At 34.0% G+C, this 24714-nt stretch overlaps 1 long non-coding RNA gene across 2 annotated transcripts; it reads left to right on the top strand.

Annotated features, from left to right (window-relative positions):
• Nucleotides 1-14020: 14020 nt before the first annotated feature.
• Nucleotides 14021-18561, top strand: LOC111023030 (uncharacterized). 2 transcript variants are annotated; one of them, XR_002603059.2, is made up of 5 exons: nucleotides 14021-14226; nucleotides 14683-15094; nucleotides 15182-15222; nucleotides 18078-18167; nucleotides 18276-18561. It is a non-coding gene; the product is annotated as an uncharacterized LOC111023030 (long non-coding RNA). The 2 variants fall into 2 exon arrangements; XR_002603058.2 differs by having other exon boundaries at nucleotides 14683-15106.
• The last annotated feature ends 6153 nt before the right edge of the window (nucleotides 18562-24714 follow it).

The raw sequence follows: 24714 nt of genomic DNA, 5'->3' as shown, positions 1-24714 counted from the left end.
TGAGATTATGAAAGTATCGAAGAATCATTTCTTGAAGTAAATGATATACGAGACATTAGTCTTGTAACTATTGTACATTCAAGTTTTTAGTTGAACTTTTCAAAGCCTCATGAAGGGACAGAGGAAGAATGCTTTGAAGCAAACTTTGCAGTACATATACCAAGATATAATAAGTCTTTTGACCCCTATAATTATTTGTATGTTGCAAATGTCTTTGAATCTCCTAAAAGACGAACATTATTGAAGTGGTTTTTAAATATCGTGAAGAGATTAACTCTCATGAAGAGAGAATGAGCAATGGAGATTTATGTCTGATAGATAGTTCAACTACACACAAAACTTAAAACTAGAACATATTTTTCTAAATTGACAATTTTTTACAGCAAAAGTCAACTACAATTTTAGCTTCTGCAAGTTTGATTGAGGTTTTGGAAAAGCAAGTGTTATTTTACCTAGAGGAACAAAATTTACAATTGATAATGCATTGTTCCCTAATACATTGGTCTTGATAATATTGGCGAATTTACATCCTAAGCATTTAATAATTATTGTATGGCAATTAGATAGGTATTGAACATGTTGTAGCTCATGTGTTCATACAAAATAGTTTAGTATAATCATTTATAAAATATGTGCAGTTAATTGCTAAACCATTGCTTATGACAGCTAAGTGTCCTGCATCTGTATGAGGTCATGCTTTTTTGTATGCAGAGTTACTTGCTTGCATTAGACCAGCAACCTATCATAAGTACTCCAAATTACAATTAGCTTATGGTTAGGAGTCAAATATTTCTCACCTGCAAATTTTTGATGTGCAGTATATGTTCCAATCGCTCCACCATAACGTACACTTAGATGGATCCTCAAAAAGGCTAGGAATATATGTTGGATTTCATTCTCTATCAAAAGATATCTTGAACCCCTAACGGGTGATGTATTTACTACACGATTCATTGATTGTCATTTTAATGAGATAAATTTTCCAACATTAGGGGGAGGAATCATGAATTTGGAAAAATAAATTACATGGAATGCATCATTATTATCTCATTTTAGATCCCTGTATAGAGCAATGTGAACTTGAAACTTAGAAGATAATTCATATGAAAAATATATCAAATGATCAATTACCAGATACATTTATAGATACTAGAAAAGTGACCAAATGATATATACCAACTGCAAATGCTACATTGAAAACTGATATCCCAATACAACAAGTTGTCATTATTGAGTCTGCGACACAATAGAAGCGTGGTAGTCACAACATATTTATATGGATCTCTTGATAATGATATTTATATGAATTTAAGGTACCCAAAACATATAATCCAAGTCTCGGATTCAATGAAGTTATAAATATCATTATATAGATTAAAACAATCAGGACGAATGTGATACAATCGCTTGAGTGGATATTTGTTGGAAAAAAGATATCAAAATAATCCAATTCGTTCGTGCGTTTTTATAAAGCAATCACAATCAAGATTCGTTATTATAACTCTATATGTTGACGACTTAAACATAATTAGAACTCCTGAAGAGTTTTCAAAGACAATATAATATCTTAAGAAAGAAATTGAAATAAAAGATCTCAGGAAAAATTTGTTTGCCTTGATTTACAAATTGAACATTTAGCAAATAAGATATTTGTTCATTAATTAATTTATACAGAGAATGTGAAGAGTAGCCTATTCTTGCAGTATGAAGGTGAGCTAACTAAGAACAAATCAATAAAGCAAAGAGGAGGAAGAAACACAAGAGATTATAGTTGTTTAGATACCGATTTGGTATCCTATATCCACTGTCCAATAACAATCAATCACCAAGATTACAAAGTTGATTCAAGAGCATACAAAATCAATGTCATTTCCTGAAAATCAGTCTTCTCTCTCAAATCTATTATTTCCTCTAACTAACTCACATGACCTTTTGCCGAGCTAGATTATAGTGAGTAATTAGACTATTACACATGTCCCTAATAGAAGAGTTAGAACTTCTTAGTTGTTGGAATTCCTATCGGACTACTTCTTCATTGAAATTGGATAAAAAATGTGACTTTGATCTTGGTTAACTGTTACTTCAATTTTGATGCAGTCATAATGTTGGTTGTAATATCTGTTGTGTGAATCTTTATGTCAATATGTTTTGTTCTCTCGTGATACATCCTATTCTTTGTCATTCGATTATCACAAAATACATTGATTTCATCTTGATTCACCCACCATTAGAATTTTTGGTTTTTGTGACGCTCATGAACAGTAAAATACTGTTTAAGATTTTTAAAAAACGTCACGAAAGGTAAAAAAACGCATTTTTAGATGGGAAAAAAAGAGATTTCTAGATTTTTGACATTTCGTGACGTTTTTTAACCATCACGGAATGGTCGTCAAAAAGTTGATTTTTCGTTACGTTTAAAAAACGTCACGAAAGGTTGAGGCGTGTTTTTGGCAAGAAATGACAGAGTGTTCCAAATTTTTGACCTATGTTCCTGAAAGATGTAGAAGAAGTGTAGGCATGTTGGTTATTTTTTTTACAAGAAGCAAAAGCATATATAAAAGATCTTGATTATAAACTTATTCACTTATCCTAAAGAAATTTTGTTATTTTGTAATGTTTGAAACAAAAGCTTGAATCTATATGATGAAGGTAAATAGCAGATTGTGTACGTATTGGTGTGGTATAAATTGAGTAAGGATTTGATTCACTTGATACACTAAATTTCCACTTTGTTTGAAATTCAATGAAATGTTATTTTCTTTTACTTTTTAGATTTACATCTTTACTGCTTGTTGGGTTATTTTTGAGTACATAGTCACCATGTGTAGTTGGGTTTTAGAAGATTCACAACTTTTTGTTTTTGTTTTTGTTTTTGTTTTTTGTTTTTTTTTTGTTGATTCTGTCACTTTATTGTGTTTACTTACTACGAATTTTGAGTTATTTTCTTAGATCCAGCAAATAAGTGTCGGAGAGAAGTTAAGATGAAAGCATTGAGTTTTTAACATACAAGAAATTCTTGGTTGGGTTCGTATCTCAACGCATATGTGGTATTGCATTATTTAGAATTTTGTTTGAATGTTATTGTTTATGTCAATTTTTTTGAGAAAGCCTATTTTCCTAACTTGCTTATTATTGGATTATATGACAGGAGCAAGCTTCGCACTGGAACACGAAGTTGTAAGAGTTTTTTATTTTGTCAGACCACGTCCAGTTGAGCTTAAGCATGTTGTGGCCATTTCCATCAAAGTTCTATTATAACAAAGGTAAGCTAATTTGCTTTTCGTCATCATTCATACTATAACATTTGAATCTTAAATCTTTATGAATCGGCCTTGTTATATGTTGTAACTATAGCTAATTTAACACCTTTATCAGATTATTGAGTAAGTTCACAAGGAAGACTGAATATTGATTATAGATACTGTCGTTAGACGATGAATGTACGTTTACAATCCTTCTGATATACTAGCTAGTTTCTACTATATTGTTTAAGTATATTTTGTGTTGTGCTCCTGAAGGATATAGAAGAAGTGTTGGGTTCTTTTGTTATTGTAACCTCTTTTGTTTTGTTTGGAACTTTGTTTGGTCATTTTGTTGGTTATCGTATCATATTATTGTGTAAGTACGTAAGAGTTTTATAAATACTTATTATTGATACTTTCGTTACGAATGATTGTACGTTTACAAACCTTATGATCGTACTGATATTTTGTGCTATGTAATTTAAGGATGTAGAAAAAGTGTAGGCATGTCGTTTATTTTAATCGCGTTTCTTTTGTTGGGATCTTTGTTTGGTCGTTATGTTGGTTTTTTTATCAGATTATTGAGTAAGTTGATAAGGAAAACTATGAGTTTTGTTCTTTTGGAATCTGTATTTGAAAAGATTACTATTGTGATAGGCTCCTATTGTGTTTATTTAAGAATGTTATTTGCAAAGATCATGATCCTTTGCAATTTTTAATAGATAGACACGTTCTTTTATAAGTGACTTTCTTCCCTTACCTATCTTTTGTTATTCATTTATCTAACTTGTGTATTGTTTTTTCATTAGGTCTTTCACGACCCCAAGAAGTCGACAATTAGGAATGCAACTAATTGATGGATGAGCTTCCTTGTTGGGGTTGGTGTGTGAGACTTGTTTTCTGTAATCTGTGTTCGTAGGAATTTGAACATGTTTAATATAATGTACTAGTAAGTCCGAGAATACTTTGAGAATACTAATATATTCTAAATTAATATATTAGCTTCCTTGTTCATGTTTCATATATTTCAACTTTGTTATCTAAATTAATATATTTGTGTGTTTGATCGACAATTTAATTATATAATATTTCTATTAGCGACATCTGAAAGCAAAATCAAATACATTTTCTGTGATTTTTTTTATCGTCACAAAATAAAATCATTCGTGACGTTTTTAAAACATCACAAAAATGTTTCTAAGACAATTATTGAACGTCATGAAATATTTTTTACGTGACGTTTAAAAAACGTCCCAAAAGGATGTCATGTGACCTTTCCTTGGTACTCAAGGTCTTTTCGTGACGTTGTATAACCGTCACGAAATCAAATGTCGTCACGGTTACTCATTACAGTGACTTTTTTTTAAACGTCATGAAAAGTCTTAATCGTAACGTTCTTAAAACGACAAGAAATCATTTTTAATGACATTTAACGAACGTCGCGGAAGCCTATATTTTGCATGATGGTTTTTAACTGTCACGTGTGCTAATTTTTGTGACGTTTTTTAAACGTCACGTATACCTTTCGTGATGGGCGTATACGTGACGGCGTCAAAAACGTCACGAAAGATTTTTGTGACGTTAAAAAAAGGTCACGATAAACCGAATTTCTACTAGTGACCCCCTAGTTCTTTTACCATTCCTTGTATCAACACTTATTCTTTTACCGCCTCTCTGTGATAGCTATACACTCTACTTCTGTCAATGATAGAGCCAAAACTAGTTGTAAAATCGATTTCAAGCTAACCATGTTTCCAAACAATATAAAGAGATATCCTATCAAAGATCTCCTCTTGTCCAAATCACCTCCAAAATCATAGCAACATATCCAGTAAATGGTTCTTGCTCTTTTTTTTTTTAATTTATTGTTGAAAGAACAATCCAAATTTCTGGTATTTTTTTTTTTTAGGTTCTCATTACACATTTTGATGCATTCCAATGCTCCATTGTTTTCTTTCCTTTCGAAACCTTCCATTTACTTTTAAGATTTTCCTTAAAAAAATATTTTTCCCTTAAAAAAAAAAATCTCAACTTTTGACATTTATTTTAAAAACCAAAACAAGTTTTTCTTTTTCTAAAAGAATTTTATTTATTTATTTTACATTAAAAAACCATTGTTTAAAACAAAATCTTTTCTTTAAAAATTAACTTTTACTTACCAAAAAAAAACTCTTTTATTTAAAAAAAAATGTTTATCAAGTTCTTTTATTTTCCTTTCAAAAGTTTATTATTAAAACAATTTATTTGAAATCCTCTAGTTTCACTCTTTAAAACCAACTCTTTTATTTTAAAACCATTTTACTTATTTTGTAATTAAAAACAAACTCATTTTATATTTTAAACAAAATTTATTAGGTAAGTAGAAAATACTTTGGGTTTCCAAAAAATAAAAATTTCTTTTACTAAAAAAAAAGTTTAGAAATTTTCCTTTTCTTCGAAAACTCGCCTATTGCGCTTTAATGCTAGGAAGGAGGGAGCTCGCCGGAATTAGTGTTACCGCCGCCGGCTTACTATCCGTTGGAGTGGCGATCGCCGGAGATGCCGTGGAGGTCAATATCGCCAAATCTGCACTGTTTGTTGGAGTGGTGGTTGCCGGAGCTCGTGGGTAATCCCGGATCTGAGTCTTTGCTGCTGTCGGAGTTGGAGCTACAATACCACTGCCGGCATACTGCCCGTTGGAGTGGTAGTCGTCGAAAATGGTGCGCCGCCGCCGGAGTTCGAGGTTGGAAGGTGTCGTATGAGAGTTTGGTTGAGGAGGAGGAAGAGGAAGAAGAAGATGTGGTCGAAGGGAGAGAAAGAGTAGAAATGAAAAAAGAAAAAAAAAAGAAGAAAAAAAAAGAAATTAAAAGTAGTTATGGGAGGATGTGATTTTTAGAGAGAGAATGGAGGAAGAAGGTGGAGTTTTAGAGAGAGAGAATGGAGGAAAAGAGGAGGAAAAAGGGGGGAGTTTTAGAGAGAGAATGGAGGAAAAGTGGGGTTTTGGAGAGGAAGGAAGAAAAGATGAGGGAAGAAGATGAAAAAAAAGTGGGTTTCTTAAAGAGAGAAGGAATTAAACAAAAATGGCTTTTCTAGGAGAGAATGGATTTTTCCAAAGAGGATCAAAACTCAAATCCTTTCCTTCACCACCCTATTTCTATTTCCTTATGCTCTCAATTCCAATCTCTCCCTATCTTGTGTGTGTAATATCCCTGCTAAGTACATAAAATTGATAACGGTAACATGGAAGAGTTAAACGAGATCTAGAGAAAACCAAGGAAATAAAGCCTCGTTGGTACAAGAAAAAATCAAACAGCTATATTTAAAAAAATATTTTTATTTATGAAAATAAATCATTTTTTTATTTAAAAACCAATAATAATAAAAACAAATCCAACCAAATCTTAACCTTTTTTAACAAGATTAGTTTCAACTTTATCTTAAAATTAATTTTTAACCAGATTAATTTCAACTTTATCTTAAAATTAATAATAAAGTAAAATGATGTTAATTTTAACCCAAAACAATTACAATAAAACTTAATAAAATAAATTAATAATAATAATTAATAAATAAACAAAAACTAAAATTAAGCAGAACCAAATACGTGCCTAGGTCCTAGATTCATATTCTTCTCCATCTTCTGTCATGGTTAATGCATAAGAAATTAAGTCAGCGTAGCCATGCCTTATTGGTGGTTTGATGTTTCTTCTTCCCCATCTTTTGTAATTAAGTTGGTACGAACTTGACTCATCTGTTGAGATAATTTTGCTCTTTTGATTCTAAGTCTGTTCGAGGAAGTTCTATACTTTCTCCCATTTCCAAATATCTTTGACCAGTATGCTTCATCTTTAAATCAACATCACTGTTTTGTTTTTGATTCCTCCATGACTTGTTTCACCTAAATCATGAGATGTAGCTTTCCTATACATTTAATTTTATCTAAAAGTTATATCTCTACTTACAACGCATTTGGAAGAGTTCTTCTCCTCTATTAAAATTTTGTACCCTTTTATGCATGCCTCGAAACATTCCTTTTACTACCCTTGGATCAAGCTTTCTAATTTCTTTAATATGTGCATATACAACACATACAAAAACTCTAAAACGATCTAGGTTTGGTGGATGTTTTGTCCATGCATCTTTGATGTTTGAAGGTCAACGACCTTTAAAAGATGATGAGATTGGTTTGTTCTACTAAAAAAGAAAGTTAAAATATCATTTTGGTTCTTGTACTTTGAGCTTTGATTCATTTTTGTCCCTATACTTTTAAAATGTTTACTGTACAAAATGGAGATGCAAGGTATCGATCCCATACTTCTCGCATGCTAAGCGAGCGCTTTACCATCTGAGTTACATCCCCACATGTTTGGTTGAATTTATAACACATGTATTTATTCAGAAATGGTCTAATTGTACATCAACACTATGACAATTGGATTTGTTAATCCTTCCACCAAGGATCTTCCCAAGATGGTTCTAGCCTCCATCAAAATTTTCAATAAACATTAAAATTTTGTCTAGTTACACGATTATTATTTTTCAATAAACATTAAAGTCATACGTTCATGTCACATAAGAAATTAAATCAACATAGGCATACCTTATGAGTGGTTTGATGTTTCTTCTTCAACGTGTGCATATACAACACATCCAAAAACTCTAAAATAAACTCTAAAATGATCTAGGTTTGGTAGATTTTTTGTCCATACATCTTTCGATATTTGAAGGTCAATGGCAGTTGATGGAGATATATTGATCAGTACGCTGCTGTTGTTACAGCTTTAGCCTAGATTTCCTCTGCAAGTTTGCACTAAGTAACATACACCTTACCATTTCCAAGAGAATTCTATTCATACTCTTAGCAAGTCCATTCTACTGTAGGGTTCTAGCTACTGTTTTATGCCTCACTATATAAGGAATCTCCCCTCAAAATAAATTGATAAGCAGCAGATAATGAGCCCGTAGGCAATAAAAAATAGTTCCAACACTCGGAGAGAATAAAATTACTCCCTGCCCAATAACAAAACTAAAGCATAAAGAACAACATACGCAAGTTCCTAAGATATAAATAGGCTGACTTAATTGCTAGAGGAGGGTGAATTCCCATATTTACCCTTCCTTACATAGGTATTAACTATTGGAGGCCTTAGAATACCCCGGGGTACTCAAGCACCTTGTCGTCAACGTGGAATGTAGGGAATTGTTGTTGAAACAGCTCACGTGATTCCTAGGTTGACTCGAAGTCCGACAGTCCCTTCCAACGAACCAGCAGCTCAACTTCCTTGGTTCCCGAATGACAAGATCATCCATAATTTCTTCTAGTATATGGTCACCCATTCAACCTCATCAGAAAGTGCAGGGGGGTGGGTTTGGATGACGATCGAATCACCTACAGCTTGCTTCAATTGTGACATGTGAAACACGCGGTGAATCGAAGATTCCATCTGTAAATCCAGCCTATTGGCCATAGAGCCCAAGCGTTCCACAATCTGATATGGACCAAAAAATTTGGGAGATAACTTATCATGGGGTCATTTGGCCATGGACGATTTGCGGTATGGGCGAAGTTTCAGAAAACCCAATCTCCCACCGGAAACTCAACATCCCTCCGTCGACGGTCTGCAAATTTTTTCATACGTTCTTGGGCGGTTACCTGATGACTCTTCAGAAGGGATATGGCCTGGTCTTGAGCGGTTAACTACTGGTCAACAGTAGAATTAGTCGTGCGCTGTTCTTCGTAAAATAACAGTGGAGGGGTTGGCGGCCATTAACAACGTTGAAAGGAGTAGTGTTGATAGAGATGTGAAACATCATGTTGTACCAATATTCGGCCCATGGCAGCTACAGTACCCACTGTTTTGGACGTTCACTGCAAAAACACCTTAAATAAGTCTCAACGCACCTATTTACGATCTCGGTCTGTCCATCGGATTGGGGATGGTAGGCGGTACTGCGTCAGAGTTGAGTCCTTTGGACACGAAAAAGTTCAGTCCAAAAATGACCGATAAAGATTTTATCACGATAGGACACGATTGAACGGGGATATCCGTGGAGGCGGACAACTTCCCGAATGAATACTCCAGCCACTGTTTTTGTCGTGGTAATGGGAGAAAATGAGCGTACTTACTGAGTCTATCAACTACCACCAGAATGGTATCGTGTCCCTCGAATCGCGGTAATCTCTCGATAAAATACATCGAAATATCTTCTCATATGTGGTCGGGAATCGGCAATGGCTGTAACAGACCCATCGGGGAGGCAGCGATGTGTTTATTCCACTGGTAAATAATGCACTGATCCACATATCATTTGACATCCACCTTCATTCCCTTCCAAAACAACTCCCCCACGAGGCGTTTATAAGTCCGAAGAAATCTTGAGTGCCCCCCCCCCCCCCCCCCCCCCCCCCCCCCCCCATTACGGAGTCTTGATACATATGTAACGTTACTGGATGCAGAAAAGAGGTACGTGAGAGAACCAAACGATTCTTATATAAAAGCGTACCTCGGTGGAAATTGAATTTTGGGACACTATCCGGATCGTCATTCAACTTCTGAATCAGTTGGGCCAGATCCGGATCCTGGAGCACTTCAAATTTTACTACTTCCACGTCCAATACTGTGGGGACAGATAAGGTGGCGAGATTTACTGTGTGAGGCATGCGTGATAAAGCATTTGCTGCCTTGTTCTCCAACTTCGTTATCCATTTTTTCTATTCTGGTTGAATGACCCGTTGCTCCAACAAGAATTTCAGCGCTTGTTGGTCCATTTGTACAATAAATTTATGGCCTAATAAATACGGTCTCCACCTTTGGATTGCTCAAACAATGGCCATGAGTTTGCTCTTGTATACTAATTTGGACTGGGCCCATGCTGATAAAGTTTGACTAAAGAAATCAATGGGTCGTTGATTTTGGGAAAGTACAACACTAATCCCTGTACCTGAAGCGTCTGTCTCGACTATGAACAAGATACTTTAGTTTGGCAGCGCCAATACTGGAAGGATGATCATAGCGTGTTTCAATCGCTCGAACACCGTAGTTGACAGTTCTGTCCAGTAGAATGCATCACGTTTCAGCAACTGAGTAAGGGGGGCGGCGATGGCATCGTAGTTGGTGACAAACCGCCGATAATATCTTGTCAAGCTCAAAAATCCTCTCAACTCGCGTAGATTGGTCGGAATTGGCCATTCCACCATGGCTCGAATCTTTTCCCCGTCTGCCTCTACACCTTCAGCCGAAACCCAATTGCCCAAATAAACTGAAGCATAAAGAACAACATATAGGAGTTCCTAAGATATAAATAGGCTGGCTTAATTGCTAGAGTAGGGTGAATTCCCATCTTTACCTTTCCTTACATAGGTATTAACTATTGGAGGCCTTACCTACTATTCCTCCCTTGCGCAAAAACTATTGAATTTGTCATTTAAGATATAAATAGGCCTATTACTTTTATAAAAAAAAGAAAAAAAAATTAAAAAAAGTTTTGTCCTAATTTCGATCTTCTTCACTTGCGATACTCCATGGAGCCTCTCTCACAGTCTCACCGTACACTCGCACCAAGTGGCGCCGACCCAAATCCGCGGTTTTCTAGTCCCCATTTCCTTCGGTACTATATCTTTTCTTTATCTTTCAATTTTAATTTCTTTGTTTTGTGATTTATTATTTGGGAAATTGTTCGATTCTTCTATCTTGTTAAGAATTTTCGAATTGGAAAATTGACGGTACTTTCTTGAAACCTTGTTCATTTGTTTCAATTTCCAGTTTCAATATTTATAACTTCTTTTAATCGGTGATTTTTTTGTTTTGTTTTAATAGTATCGATAATTTTGTTCAATGTTTGAAGGGGAATTTTGTTGATTTCGCGTGAATTTAAGATTTTTGTCATTCAATTTTCTTAATTTTGAAGATATTTGGAGGAATTTAATCTATGAGGACAAGGAGTTTTTATGTTAGAAAATTAAGTTAGTTTTTCATCTTAAAGTTTCCATATTTGTATTAGAGTGAAACGCCCCTGAGAGAACTAAAGATCCATGATTTGATAACATTTTCATTTTCTATTTTTGAGGAATAGATATGTTTAATAATCCATCCTGTTTCTAACCTTTTGAAAAGGGATCCGTTTTTCCTATTGTCCTTGTGTGGTCGTTAATTAAAAATAACATCCGTAATTAAAGTTTTGAAAAAAGAATCTCATTAATAGCACTTTTTAATTATTTTTATATTTTCTATTTTTTTAATTAAAATATGTTTGGGGATGAAATATCCAATCGCCACGTGGAGGACGGCGACTTGTCGCTGAAAGAAGATCCGAAAGAGGCAAACTTGTGGAGCTCCATCTCAGAAGACTAGACATTTCCAATCAATTTATAACTTGTTATTCTCAGGAAAGTGTCTGAGTTCGATCTGCTCGAACCCGACACGTCCGACCTCAAGTCCAACCAAGGTAACCGCATGTCGTAACCCCTGTCCGAACCTGAACCTATAAATAGAGGACCTCATTTCATCATCAGGTATCGAATTCACTAGTAGAAACATGGGCTTTCATGACAGTTGTGAATAGTAAAAAAGTTGGGAGGAAAAAAAAACTGTCATAAATGATTGGGGCGTGTTTTTGGCCGGAAAAAAGCGGAACTTTTCGGATTTTTCAAGTTTTATGACAGTTAAAAACTGTCACGAAAATCGAATTTTAGATGACAGTGGAAAAATGTCACGAGAAAGTAGAGACACATTTTTGGCGGGAAAAACGGTGATCTACGAAAATTTCCATGTTTTATGACATTTATAATTGTCACGAAAAATAAAAAAAAATTCAAGTATTCCGTGACAGTTACCTAGACCATCTTGAGAATTTATGACATACAAAATGTGTCACAAATGATTTTAAGTGCGTTTCATTTCAGTCAGAAAAACTGTAGTTTTATGGATGATATTAACTATTTCGGGATTCTCCGATCGTATCGAGTATAGATTTATGATTAATAGTTTCCCCAAATACTCCATGAAATGAGTAGAAAATTGTATTTGGGATAGTGGTCTGCTTACCCTACGTAATTGGGCCCTTCCTCTTCGGTCCCGAGTTTGAGCCCGGTGGATTTCAATTATTTTTTTAACCCTCTATTGCTTTTTCCTTGCATAAATTTAATTCATCATGAAAATTAAAATATGATGATGAACATAAAATAATGTAAGTTAATTCTAGTTTCACCAAGCATTTCGTAAATAAAATATTCATACTTTAAATTATATCCCGAATTTTTTTAATTGGAATGAAAGGTAACTACTTAGGAATTAATCTCGGTTTAAATTGGAACTAGTTAGGTTCATGAACCTTTAAATTTTTTATAACATAAAATTTTGAATTTTTGATAAATTTTTTTAATCAAATCTTAGTTTTGAAAATTTGTTTTTATTTTCATTAGATTCTTGCCCAAATTTTTAACATATTAATAGGAACTTTTTGAAAGAAAATAAAAACAAGTCATAATTTTTCTCAATATAATGAAAAATAAAAACTTAGTAGAATATCTTTTTATAAAAAAATTAAAATATATAAATGATAACATATTTAGTTAATTGTGTGAATTGAACTTAAAACCGTGAGACTTATAGACACACCCAACACCAACAAAATAAGCTAGATTTTATGAAATGTTCTAGTATAATATTAATATAGTAATCATTTTTTCATTCTAGGTAAATAAAATTAAAATAAATTAAATCAAACCACGCCTTTTTACGAACTGCTTTCTTCCTCATCTTTTTCGATGTTCTTTTCAAAAAACCTAAAGTTCATCACCTTCCTCATGCTATTATGAAAATTTGTTGAAGTGTTGAATGTGTTTCTAGATTATTGATAATTATATTATTTTATTGTTGGGTTCACAAAACCATACTGAGTTTTTGGTTTTATATAGAGTCTAAGAATTCTTTATTTGTGTTGGGAAAGCTATTTAAAATGTGGGTGCTCATGTGGCAAGATTTAATTGGAAAAAAAATATGTTATGTCCCTAACTTAGAGATTTACTAAAAGAAAAAACAATGAGAAAATGGGAAGCACAATTCACAACAAATTTATAGTATAATTCAAGATCAATCCTTTCATAAATTGTCTTAGGAATGAAAAGTTATTTCACATGACCTTGCTATAACTGTCAGCTACTGACTTAAATATAATTTCTTCTTGGTTGGCTCTATTTAGTAACTTACTTTTGGAGACCAATAACTTTTATGTGCTTCTACCATAAGTTATGTTGAAACTTTAATGAACAGAATTATTTAGGTAGGTTGATTAAGTTAGTTGTGGTGAAACTCAACGAATTAGAATTATTTAGATTGGTTATTTTGTTGAGTAATGTGTGGAAGATACAAATATATTAGGGATTTATGCTTATGTTGCGATAGAAAATGAATTCTATAGTACAAGTGCTTTCTCAAAGTATTAGTGAATCATTCTTAATTGACCTGAAGCCCAACAAAGTTCTTGAATGGTTTTGATAAAATCTCAAAGTGGAGTTGTGATGTTGAATTTTTTTTTATGAATTATCGGTGGAATTTATAAACTTTTTAATGATAAACTAGATTGACAGTTACTGTAGTGTGTTTTATTGAATTTTCGTTAAAACTTGCAAACTCTTTAATGAATTTTCATTCATGTGTTTTATTTGTAATTACTAAAGTGTTTTATTTGGGATTTTGTTTTAGAACTTTTAAAATTAAGAATTTCGAATTTATAGTTGGAACCAAAAAAGGAAGATAAAATAAAAGAAAATAAAATAAAAGGAAATGTTTTAAAATAAAACAAACCCTAGAAAATATCCCACCTCTTCCACCCTCTTCTTCACGAACTGAGATCTCTTTCGTCGTTCTCTCTAGTCTTGCCGCCGCTTGTTGCCACCGCCACCACCGCCGGTCGTTGCTGAATTACTCCCCCTCAGTCGCTTCACACCGCCGCCGCCACTGCCCTCGAATCTCCCGCAATCTTGCCTTCTCTGCCCTAAGATCGGGTAAGTCATAACTTTGTTCATTCTCCCCTTCGTCCCTACTTTCGTTGCTCTCGTCTCCGGATCTGCAATTAAATCACGAGGTTGACATTCATACTTGTTTTAGCCATTTATTCAGTACTGATGCTTGACGAGTGACTTTACAATTTTGAGTCGTTTGAATTTTAGAATTTAAAAATTGAAATTCTGGAAAATCAGTGAACTTGATTGTCCTTGCCCTGAGGGGTAAGTTATGTCAGCTTCCCTGTACTGTACCATTAAATTTGGTTATCCTTGCCCTGTTTCTCTCGATTTCAAAGAAAACACACTAGTAATGCTTTGGCCCTAATCTTCACTGTTTCTCCCCGTCTGCTATATATATATTTGGGTTTGGGTAATTATCTGTAATTTACTAAGAATTTAAATTTTTTCCCTATCAATGAATTAGTTAACTGATTCTCCATCATTTACTTACCCTAGAAAAATCGGCAGCACCCTGTCGATTTTCCGTCCAACCTCTCCCTCCCTCAAATGACTTCTCGCGGCAACGACGAGTCCTCCACGAACAAGCAGATCCGGCGGCGCTCCATCAGAACCCGACGGATTTCGGTGATTTCGGCAGCGTAAGAGATATGGGAGGTTCTACTGTGCTTCACGGCGGATCTGGCATTTCCCGGTGGACGGCAGCAACGTGCACTACTTCCTACGACGGCAGCAACGTCCCCGTCGCCTAGACCGTGCACAGTAGCGTTGGTAGCACATCTCCACTGCTGGATCTCGTGGACAGCGGCATTTCGATGGTTTTCAACACATACCTACACCCGTTCGAAGCCCGTTTTGCAATACTTGCCCCCTTCGGCATTGGCCCACTCTTAACCAAAGTAGTTTTAGTGTGAGTTATTAGGTAACGACTAATCTAAATTGGATTTAGAGTTAATTAAATTGAATTCTAACCCAAGTTTGGTTGTTCTTGGTTTAGGACCCCGGCGGCGAGCTTAGTAGCGCATTAGGGACGTGATAGTAAGTAGTTTCTTACTTCAGGAGATTGGATTTTGTGTGCTGATATAAATTGATTGTTTGCTTTGTTGCCTATATTTGTTATTCGCATGATTTCTTTTGGTTGATATTATCCTCTGAAAGTCATTGTCGATATGATTTTGGATTGTTGCTATGTCCGGTTGGACTGTGTTAAGGATACTGTGTTAATTGTTACGGTGTGGTGCTTGACCATGTCTTCAGTTAACTGGTCAAATAGATTATGCATGGGTACGATGAACTTGTTGTGGAGGTTCTTGTGTAGTTGTATTCGTAAAAGTATTTTGGGAACACTTATGAGGAGTTTGCTATGTTAAATCATACTGGACATATGTTGGGTATAATGTTTGATTACTTGGGAATTGTGGATGCGTTGAGCTTCTTGGACAACCTCTATGAAGCTCCATACCCAGAATTTTCTTGGCTTGACCCAAGTCCTTCATCTCAAATTCACTTCTAAGTTCATATTTTATCTTCTCAATCTCGCTTTTATCTTTAAAAGCTATCAAGATGTCATCGACATAGAGGAGTAGAACAAAGACATCACTAGTAATAACTTTCTTATATATATAACAATCATAATAATTTTTCTTGAATCCCTTTGCTATATACACAAGGAAAATGAGTGGGGAAGAAAAAAAACAAGTGCGTGTATTTGCTATATTTTAGGGAATATGAAATAGGAATAGGAATAAGAATAGGCAGGTTTCTATTTTTTCCATGTTAGTTTAGTTAAATTATACCTTATGAGAGTTGTCTAATTGTTAGACTAACCAAGTTAGATACTATATCTAGATATTTGCTAGCCTCCATATCTTTGCAAGTTTATTTGTTTCTAGGAAACTTCTCCTTTTAATGACCATTATTCTTGAGCTGAAACATATCGTATGATCTTGAGAACCATGTTGGTCATGGTATAATTATTCGTTGTGTCATTTACCACCCCATAAAATTAGTTAGACATTATGTTTTCATGTCTTTTGAAGGAATGGAGAATGTATATATATGGTTTTGTTTCATTTTGGTGTGGAGAAAGAAAATAAAATACATGGGTACGACATTGGAGGAGATCAGAATGATTGCCAAAGCAATAAATTGCATTGAATTGAATGAGAGCAAAGGATGTACATATATATAGTGCAAAAGGCAGAGGGTGATCATTCCCTTAATTTTATTATTGGGAGGGGAGGAAGAACTTAGTTTTCATTTGTTATGTCCCTCCCTCAGTTTTACTTTCTATTTTCTATCGTGCTTTGCAAGTTAGCATTTTGGCAGTAGTGGAGTGTGTTCAAACTTTTATGTCTTTCTTATTTTCTCCTTTCATTACTTTTACTAATTGTGAAAGCTTGTTCTTGCAGTGAGACATGTGCTAGATAATGTTTCCGTTTCCGTTTGTGTTTGTTAAAGCTATGTTGTTTAGATTGGTGTGTTCATATCTTGTTTCTGGTTGTCTTTCTCTCCCGTTCTAGCTACTTATGTGGTCTCTTTTGTGAATATCGTACATTGATTTTAGGCTTGACTTGCTTATGTAAGATTGTGCAAGTAGTCAATTAAGACTTAGTGTTTATATGTGTCATGCATATAGTATAATGTATCGTTGGATAATTGTGTGGTTTAAAGTTTAGTTGGATAATTGGGTGGCTATCCTGCACCAAAGATAGCCAATTAAGACTTATTGTTCATATTTGTGTCATGCATGAAGTTTAAAGTCTAGTTGGATAATTTTCTGGCTATGATGCAGCAAAGATAGCCAATTTTCATTTCCGTTTGTGTTTGTTAAAGTTATGTTGTTTAGATTGGTGTGTTTATATCTTGTTTCTGGTTGTCTTTCTCTCCTGTTCTGGCTACTTATGTCGTCTCTTTTGTGAATATTGTGCATTGATTTTAGGCTTGACTTGCTTATGTAAGATTGTGGAAGTACCAATTAAGACTTAGTGTTTATATATGTCATGCATATAGTATAATGTATCGTTGGATAATTGTGTGGTTTAAAGTTTAGTTGGATAATTGTTGGCTATCATGCAGCAAAGATAGCCAATTAAGACTTATTGTTCATATTTGTGTCATGCATATGGTTGAAAGTCTAGTTGGATAATTTTCTAGCTATCCTGCAGCAAAGATAGCCAATTTTCATTTCCGTTTGTGTTTGTTAAAGATATGTTGTTTAGATTGGTGTGTTTATATCTTGTTTCTGGTTGTCTTTCTCTCTCGTTCTGGCTACTTATGTAGTCTCTTTTGTGAATATCGTGCATTGATTTTAGGCTTGACTTGCTTATGTAAGATTGTGCAAGTAACCAATTAAGACTTAGTGTTTATATGTGTTATGCATATAGTATAATGTCTCGTTGGATAATTGTGTAGTTGAATGTTTAGTTGGATAATTGTGTGACTATCCTGCAGCAAAGATAGCTAATTACGATTTAGATAAGTAGATTGTTTTTGTTTGTTAGTGTTCAACATCTGTGTTGTTCCTAAATCGGTTTTATTTGGGTAAAGTCTTTAGTATTTTGAGAATTTCAAAAACCGTTTGATATTGCCTTTTTGCGCCTTTGTTTTTGTGAAAGAAGGGTTTTGTGTGAGTGATTTGAAGGAAAGAAAACTATCTTAGGTGCGTATTGTGATTGTTAGCTCTCTGGCACTGCATAAAGGCTATGAAAGTGTGTTGATTCCGAAGGTCTTAAATATAATTTTTTTTCTACTATGTTAACCTTTACAATGAGTAGAAAGAGGAAGTAAACTCAGTGTAAGAGATTTGAAAGTTTAGGTTCTCCACTTTTGTGTATGTTTGCCGAAGTTAGATTCGTGTTTTCTTAATTGTTTGTTTTGAATATGTTGTTCAGCATGTGGGAGCGAGGGTTGAAGGAAGCAGGGTCGAGCGTTTCTGTAATATGTTAGCTACATTTTGTAGTTTGACCTTTCACGTTTACACGGTATGAACTCTAACAACATATAATAGTAATATGTTAGCTACATTTGTTGTAGTTTGACCTTTTGCATGTACTATTGTGAAATATTTGAGGTTTTTGTCCATTACTTAGGTCTTCCAAGAAGAGTCTGGAGAACCACGACGGGTAGCTGCTTGGAATATTTAAAAGATGATTGTTGGGCCATTTTTTGTTGGGTTAGTAGTTGCTTGGTATAATTTGTTTATGTACGGGGTTGATGAACATGAAAAACATTTGTTCATGTATATATAATTTACAATATGTATAGACTTTATATTTGTAGGTGGGTTGGTGTACTAATGGATATATATGTTGTTGAATGTAAAATACGTTACAATTGACAGGTACAGGTACAATTATGGAAAACGATTTTTAGAAACATTTCAAAACGTTTATATGAAAAGTTACATTTATAAATGTCAACAAAATAGGTTTCGTGACAAAAAAAGAAAAAATTAAAACTGTTTCTTGACAATTAAATGTTGAAATTATCAAGTATATCATGATAATTCTAAATTGTCGTTGTAAACCTTTCGGTGACATTTATCGAATGTCATTATTTAATGTTGCATGACATTTTTAAGTTGTCATTATACAATTTTTCGTGATTGTTAAAACTGACAATATTGACTATTAAAACTATCACTACAAAAGTTTTCATGACAGTTATAAATAATCGTTAAAAAAAATTCATGTCAATCTTTAACTGTCGTCTTTAGGTATTTATTGACAGAATGACAAAAATATTTGATTGTTTTAGTGACACTTATAAATTGTAATTAAATGACTTTCCGTGACATTTATTAATTGTAATGGAAAATCTATTCATGACAAAGTATAACTGTAGTTGAAAATGTATTGATGAAAATTGTCATCTTCTCCTCTTTCTTGATGCCTTAATAGATGACAATTACATAATTGTCATTAATGATGTTAATGACAGAATTTAACTGTCATTGAAGACCGACTTTCTACTAGTGATTTCTCCTCGAACTTAATATTGAGTCCGAGCTGCTTATTGACTTGAGCGTCTGAGATTTTGCCCTCTTGTGTAGGTCTTCCTCAGACGATTCAGGTCGGAGCAAGGACCGAGTTTGAGCTTGATTAAAACGTTGTGCAAATTCACGCATAGAGAGAAGAAAAAAAAGGCAGAGAGAAGAAACCCACGAAGCAGGGGCATTAGATCTGAAACTCAAAGAGAAGAAACCCACGAAGTAGAGGCATCAGATCTAAAATTTATCCTCTTAAAAAACGGGCAGCGGTGCAGCGGTGGTGTAGCGGCGGCAAGGCGGCGGGACGGTGACGGATGTAGCGGAGAGCTTGAGTGGACAATAATGGAGGAGAGAGCTTGGGTGAACAACAATGGAGAAGAGATTAGAGAAAAGAGATTCAAAATCAAAATGGGGAAGAAGAGGAAGATGAGAAAAGAAAAGCAAAATCCTAAATGTTAAATGAATGGTTGAGATTAAAACTTAATAGATGGCTGAGATTGAAGATAGAAAAAAATAAAGGTAGTATATATTTATTATGTATATATATATATTAAAAAAAACAAAAAGTAATCGGGTCAGGTCGGATCAACCCGACATTTTTAACGGCTAACCCGAGACCCGACCCAACTCGATCGGGTTGGAAATTTTCCAACCCAACCCAACCCGAAGTTTAATTGAAACCTGGATTTGGTTGGTGTTGGGATTTCTTTACCTTTAAAAAGATTAGAGACTCGTGCAAGCGCACACGGTCACAAGTAATACTCGGAAGTAATCCAAGGTCGAATCCCAAGGGACTTGTTGCTTTTCAAAATCAAGTAATGCAGTGAAATGGTTCAAATATGCAATTGTGATTTAGGAAAAAAATAATGGTGAAATGTTGTTGTTTGGGGTTTTAACTATCAAGCAATTTAATGAAACTCAACATCCTTGTCTCATACCTTAGTTTTGATGCAAAACATGGAAAACACACTATGTTGGGAAAATGCACTAGGTGCAATTCCTGACTTTTCTTGGGATTTGAGTTCTACTCTTTCACTACCGCTTTTGGTTGCTGCAGAGGCTAGGGTAACCTACAATCATATCCCTATATGTGATTACAATCCTAGAGAATATCTACCAACTCATTTGCATTATGGGTCAGAGGGCCTATTCCTAGGACCATATTTTATGCGCTTATTCCTAAGTCACATCCCATATTGGTTTCCTATTATTTTACTTAACTCACCTTTCCCAAGGTTGGGCTTTAGTGTATAAATCAAGTTCCCACTGGCCGAATGGAAAAAAAGACGTAAAGAGAAGTTTTTAGAAACCAACCCAAAAAAGTGCCAGGCGCAATCTGGCCAAAATCCCGAGCGTGTTGAAAATCAAATCATTTGACTAAGGCTTTCCACAAGGAGGTTGATAACTAATTTAGAACATGATTAAATGAAAGTAAATGCACGAAAACATAAAGAAAGTATTTTTCATTGAATTTAAATGAATAAATAAGCCGTACAAGGAGTTCTAGCTTGACCCTCTTCTTTCTCGAGCGTGAGGGGAGTTGAAACTCGCTAAAGAACTTTAAAAGAACAGAATGAACAAAGAACAGAAGTAAGAACTCGAATTAAAAGCACTACAAAAGGTAAAAGTGTGAAAAAGGAAGAAATGAACAACTAGAACATGAACATAAACCCTAAAAACGTGTTCTTCAACTAGAGAGCATCTAAAAGAAGATGAAATGAAGCTTGGAAGAGATAATTTGCTGAGGGATGGATGACTTCCTTTTATAGCACCATAGGTTGGTTGAAACTCCCCTCCATTTTAGGTGGAAAAGGGTTGAGATTCACCTAACCACCTCATTTGGACTTGGACTCACGATTTTGAACATGTGGGAAATGTCCTCCTTGCCCTTCATTAATCAAAACGTGCGTTTTGACAAATTGCCCTAAAAAAATGCGCCAGGCGCAATTCTGCAAAAGACAGAATTCTGTTATTTTCTTTCAACTTTGACCGCATTTATCTCATATTTTTCCTAAAGTACCATAGTTTGACTTTTATGCATAAATAATCTATGTATGTTCTACTTTAAGAATATATGGTCCTTTTTGGCAAATAATAATGGGAAATGGGTCAAAAACGTGGTCAAACAGAACTACCGACATATGTTTCTGCAGCAAAAAGTCAACCCTAACAGTTGGGTTCGTCGGGTTGTCAGATTTTTTGAACACCCCTAAACCCAACCAACAATAAGAGTAGATTGTGAACTTAGATAAATGACATTAGCATATTTTGTCAAAGTAGAAGAAATCCCTATTTTCAAAATAGTGAGTGGGAGAATGATGTGTGACAACACATCTTACGGTCTCCATCATTAGTTCACAACTTGAGATCCAAGTAAGGCATCGCGGCGGTTTTTGGACCATCTCCTAAGGAAGGTGTTTACATGGATCAATATTAGGGTGAATCTCCAGAAAAGGATAGGATTGTAGCTTTTATTCCAATATTTGACCTACCCTATGACGACACTGGTTCTAGCACACTGAAGCACCATAGCTTTAGAAGTTATTTATATGGTTATTTTATCAAATTGTTTCATTTCTATGCTAAAAATTGACTGGATATTGTTTGCATTTTTTTAATTCTATTATTTAATGTTTCAGTAAAAATGTCTTCCTCTCTTATATCTATATTGGCGGCTGAGAAATTGACCAGTGAAATTTTGACCACTGTAAAATTGCCTTATGAGTGGTCATGCCGTGATTTAGGTACCCTAGTCCTCCCTCAATGTCCCATGTTTGATGATCCAACCTACCTTCAACTTTGTTTTAACTTCTTTTTTTTTTAACTGTTCTTTTACTTTAAAAAAAATATTTTGAATTGCTTTCTTTTATATATAACTAAAAAGAGTAAATGTTGTTTATTTAAGGAAACAAATTTTATTTAAAGAAAAATATTGCAATGATATATTATCAATGTTTTAGTTTGTTTTTTTAAATTTGATATTTTTGTTTGATGTTAAATATAAATATAAATTAATTAAAATTTATTTCTCATTCCAATAAATTATTTTGTAACTATTTGATTGCATAAAAATTATATAATTCTTATAAAATTGAAAAAAAATTGATTTATTAATTCACATTTCATCATATTTCTTCTATATAAGTAAAATTAATTTAATTGTCTAAATTATAAGTTTGATTTATAAATATTGAGAGTTGTGTTTACCTAGTTAGTGAACTTTAAAAATGTGTTTAATAGGTCTTTAAACTTTCAGTTTTGCATCTAACAGGTCTTTTAATTTTTAATTTTATTTTAACAAATCCTTAACCTATTAAACCTTTCTTTTAAGTTTAATAATTTATTAGTTCAAACAACCCTTTTTATTTGTTTGAGAAGAGGTTCTGACGACCTTATCAATTCTAGCATATACTATACTTTGTTTAATTTATGAGTTCAACAATCTATTAGTTTAAAAACTAATTGATATATAATTTTTTTAAAGTTCAGATACCTATTAATTAAACACAATATGAAATTTGATGGAAAAAACTTGTAACTTAACCAATTTAGTATCATAATATATAAACTAAATATATATCAATGCGTTCGAATTATTTTTATACAATCCCCTAACATAAAATTTTGGGTCAACAATTTATAGTTGTAATATTCAACAGCAAATTCGTAGAGCTTATTTACTGAAATTTATATAAAGCTCCCTTGAAAAAAAATTCTGGATCCGCCACGGGTGGAGAGGCAAATATTGCCCGCTCAAGCAAGTTCAAACATAGAGAGGTTGACCTTAGGAGCTAAGTCTGGAGCTTCAACCTCTGGGACTAAGAACTGGGAGAGGAAAAATAGTGAGATGCAGAATAAAACTAAAGCTGCTCCAAAAGAAAAGAGAGTTAATGTAGAAAAAGCTGCAAAAGGAAAATGTTTTCATTTCAACGAGGAAGGGCATTGGAAGAAAAACTGCTCGAAATACCTAGAAGAAAAAAAGAAGTCAAAAGAAGGTAAATATGATTTACTCTAATTTTTTTTATAGTCGAAAGAAGGAAAATTCTAAATCCACCTAGATAATTGATTCAGAAGCTACTAATCATGTATGTTCTTCTTTTCAGGAAAATGACTCATGGGGGCAACTTAGCTAGACAGATGACCATGTGAGTTGGCACTGGAGAAATGGTGTCTGCATTAGCAAGTAAGGAGCGTCAAGTTAATTTTTGATAAGTTTTATTTAATGTTGAACAATGTTTATTTAGTTTCTAAATTTAAAAGGAACCTGATTTCTGTTTCTTATTTAGTTGAACAATTTTACTCCTTGAATTTTATTAGTAATAAAGTTGTTATTTCGAAAAACAATTTTAAGATTTGTTCAGCATTAAATGAAAATAACTTGTATTTGCTAAGACTGTTAGCATGTAAGATGCTTCTAGACACTGAATTATTTAAAACTGCTAAAGCCAGAACGAAAAGACAAAAGGTTTCTCCAAGAGATGATACATATCTTTGGCATCTAAGATTGAGTCATATCAATCTAGAGAGAATAGAAAGGCTAGTAAAGAGTGGTACTCTAAACAAGTTAGAGTTAAACACTTTACCCGTATGTGAATCTTTCTTGAAAGGCAAGATGACTAAAAAACCTTTTACTGGAAAAGGGCTATAGAATCAAAGAACCCTTAGAGCTTATACATATAGACCTATGTGATCTGATGAATGTTAAAGCTAGAAGGGGTTATGAATACTTCATCTTGTTTGTAGATGATTATTCCAGATATGAGTATTTTACCTATTGCAACACAAGTCTGAAGCTTTTCAAAAGTTCAAAAAATATAAGGCTGAAGTTGAAAACCAATTAGGTAAGTTTATCAAGACACTACGATCAGATCGTGGTGGAGAGTACATGGACCTAGCGTTTCAAGACTACTTGATAGAAAATAGAATTGTATCCCCCCTCAGCACCTAGAACGCCTCAACAAAATGGTGTTGCAGAAAGGAGAAACAGAACCTTGTTAGTCATGGTCATTTCTATGATGAGCTATGCTCCACTGCCAGACTCTTTTTGGGGATATGCAGTAGAGACTGCATTACATTTTGAACATTGTTTTTGATCAAAAGGTGTTCCAAAGACACCTTTTGAGTTATGGAAGGGTAGTAAAGCACATTTACAACGCTTCATAATTTGGGGATGTCCAACAAATGTGCTTAAATCAAATCCAAAGAAATTGGAACCTCTTTCTGAACTATGCCTATTTTTAGGTTATCCCAAAGAAACTGGAGGTAGTTATTTCTATCGTCCTAGAGAAAATAAAGTGTTTATATCGACAAATGCTACTTTCTTAGAGGAAAAACACATGAAAGATCATAAACCTCATAGTAAGATAATGTTAAATGAAATGATTCCAAGTGAAGCTACAAACTCATCAACAAGAGTTGTTGATAAATGCCATTGTATCTGAAAATCAGATATATCCATGTCAAGAATTAGTAAGCTCTCGTCATAGTGGGAGGGTTGTGAGACAACCTAATTGTTACATGGGCTTAGTTAAAGCTCAAAT

Source organism: Momordica charantia (genome assembly GCF_013281855.1).
Source record: "Momordica charantia cultivar OHB3-1 chromosome 9 unlocalized genomic scaffold, Mcharantia_2.0 BLBB01000009.1, whole genome shotgun sequence".
NCBI classification, from domain to species: Eukaryota; Viridiplantae; Streptophyta; class Magnoliopsida; order Cucurbitales; family Cucurbitaceae; genus Momordica; species Momordica charantia.
This window is presented reverse-complemented; position numbering and strand designations above follow the sequence as displayed.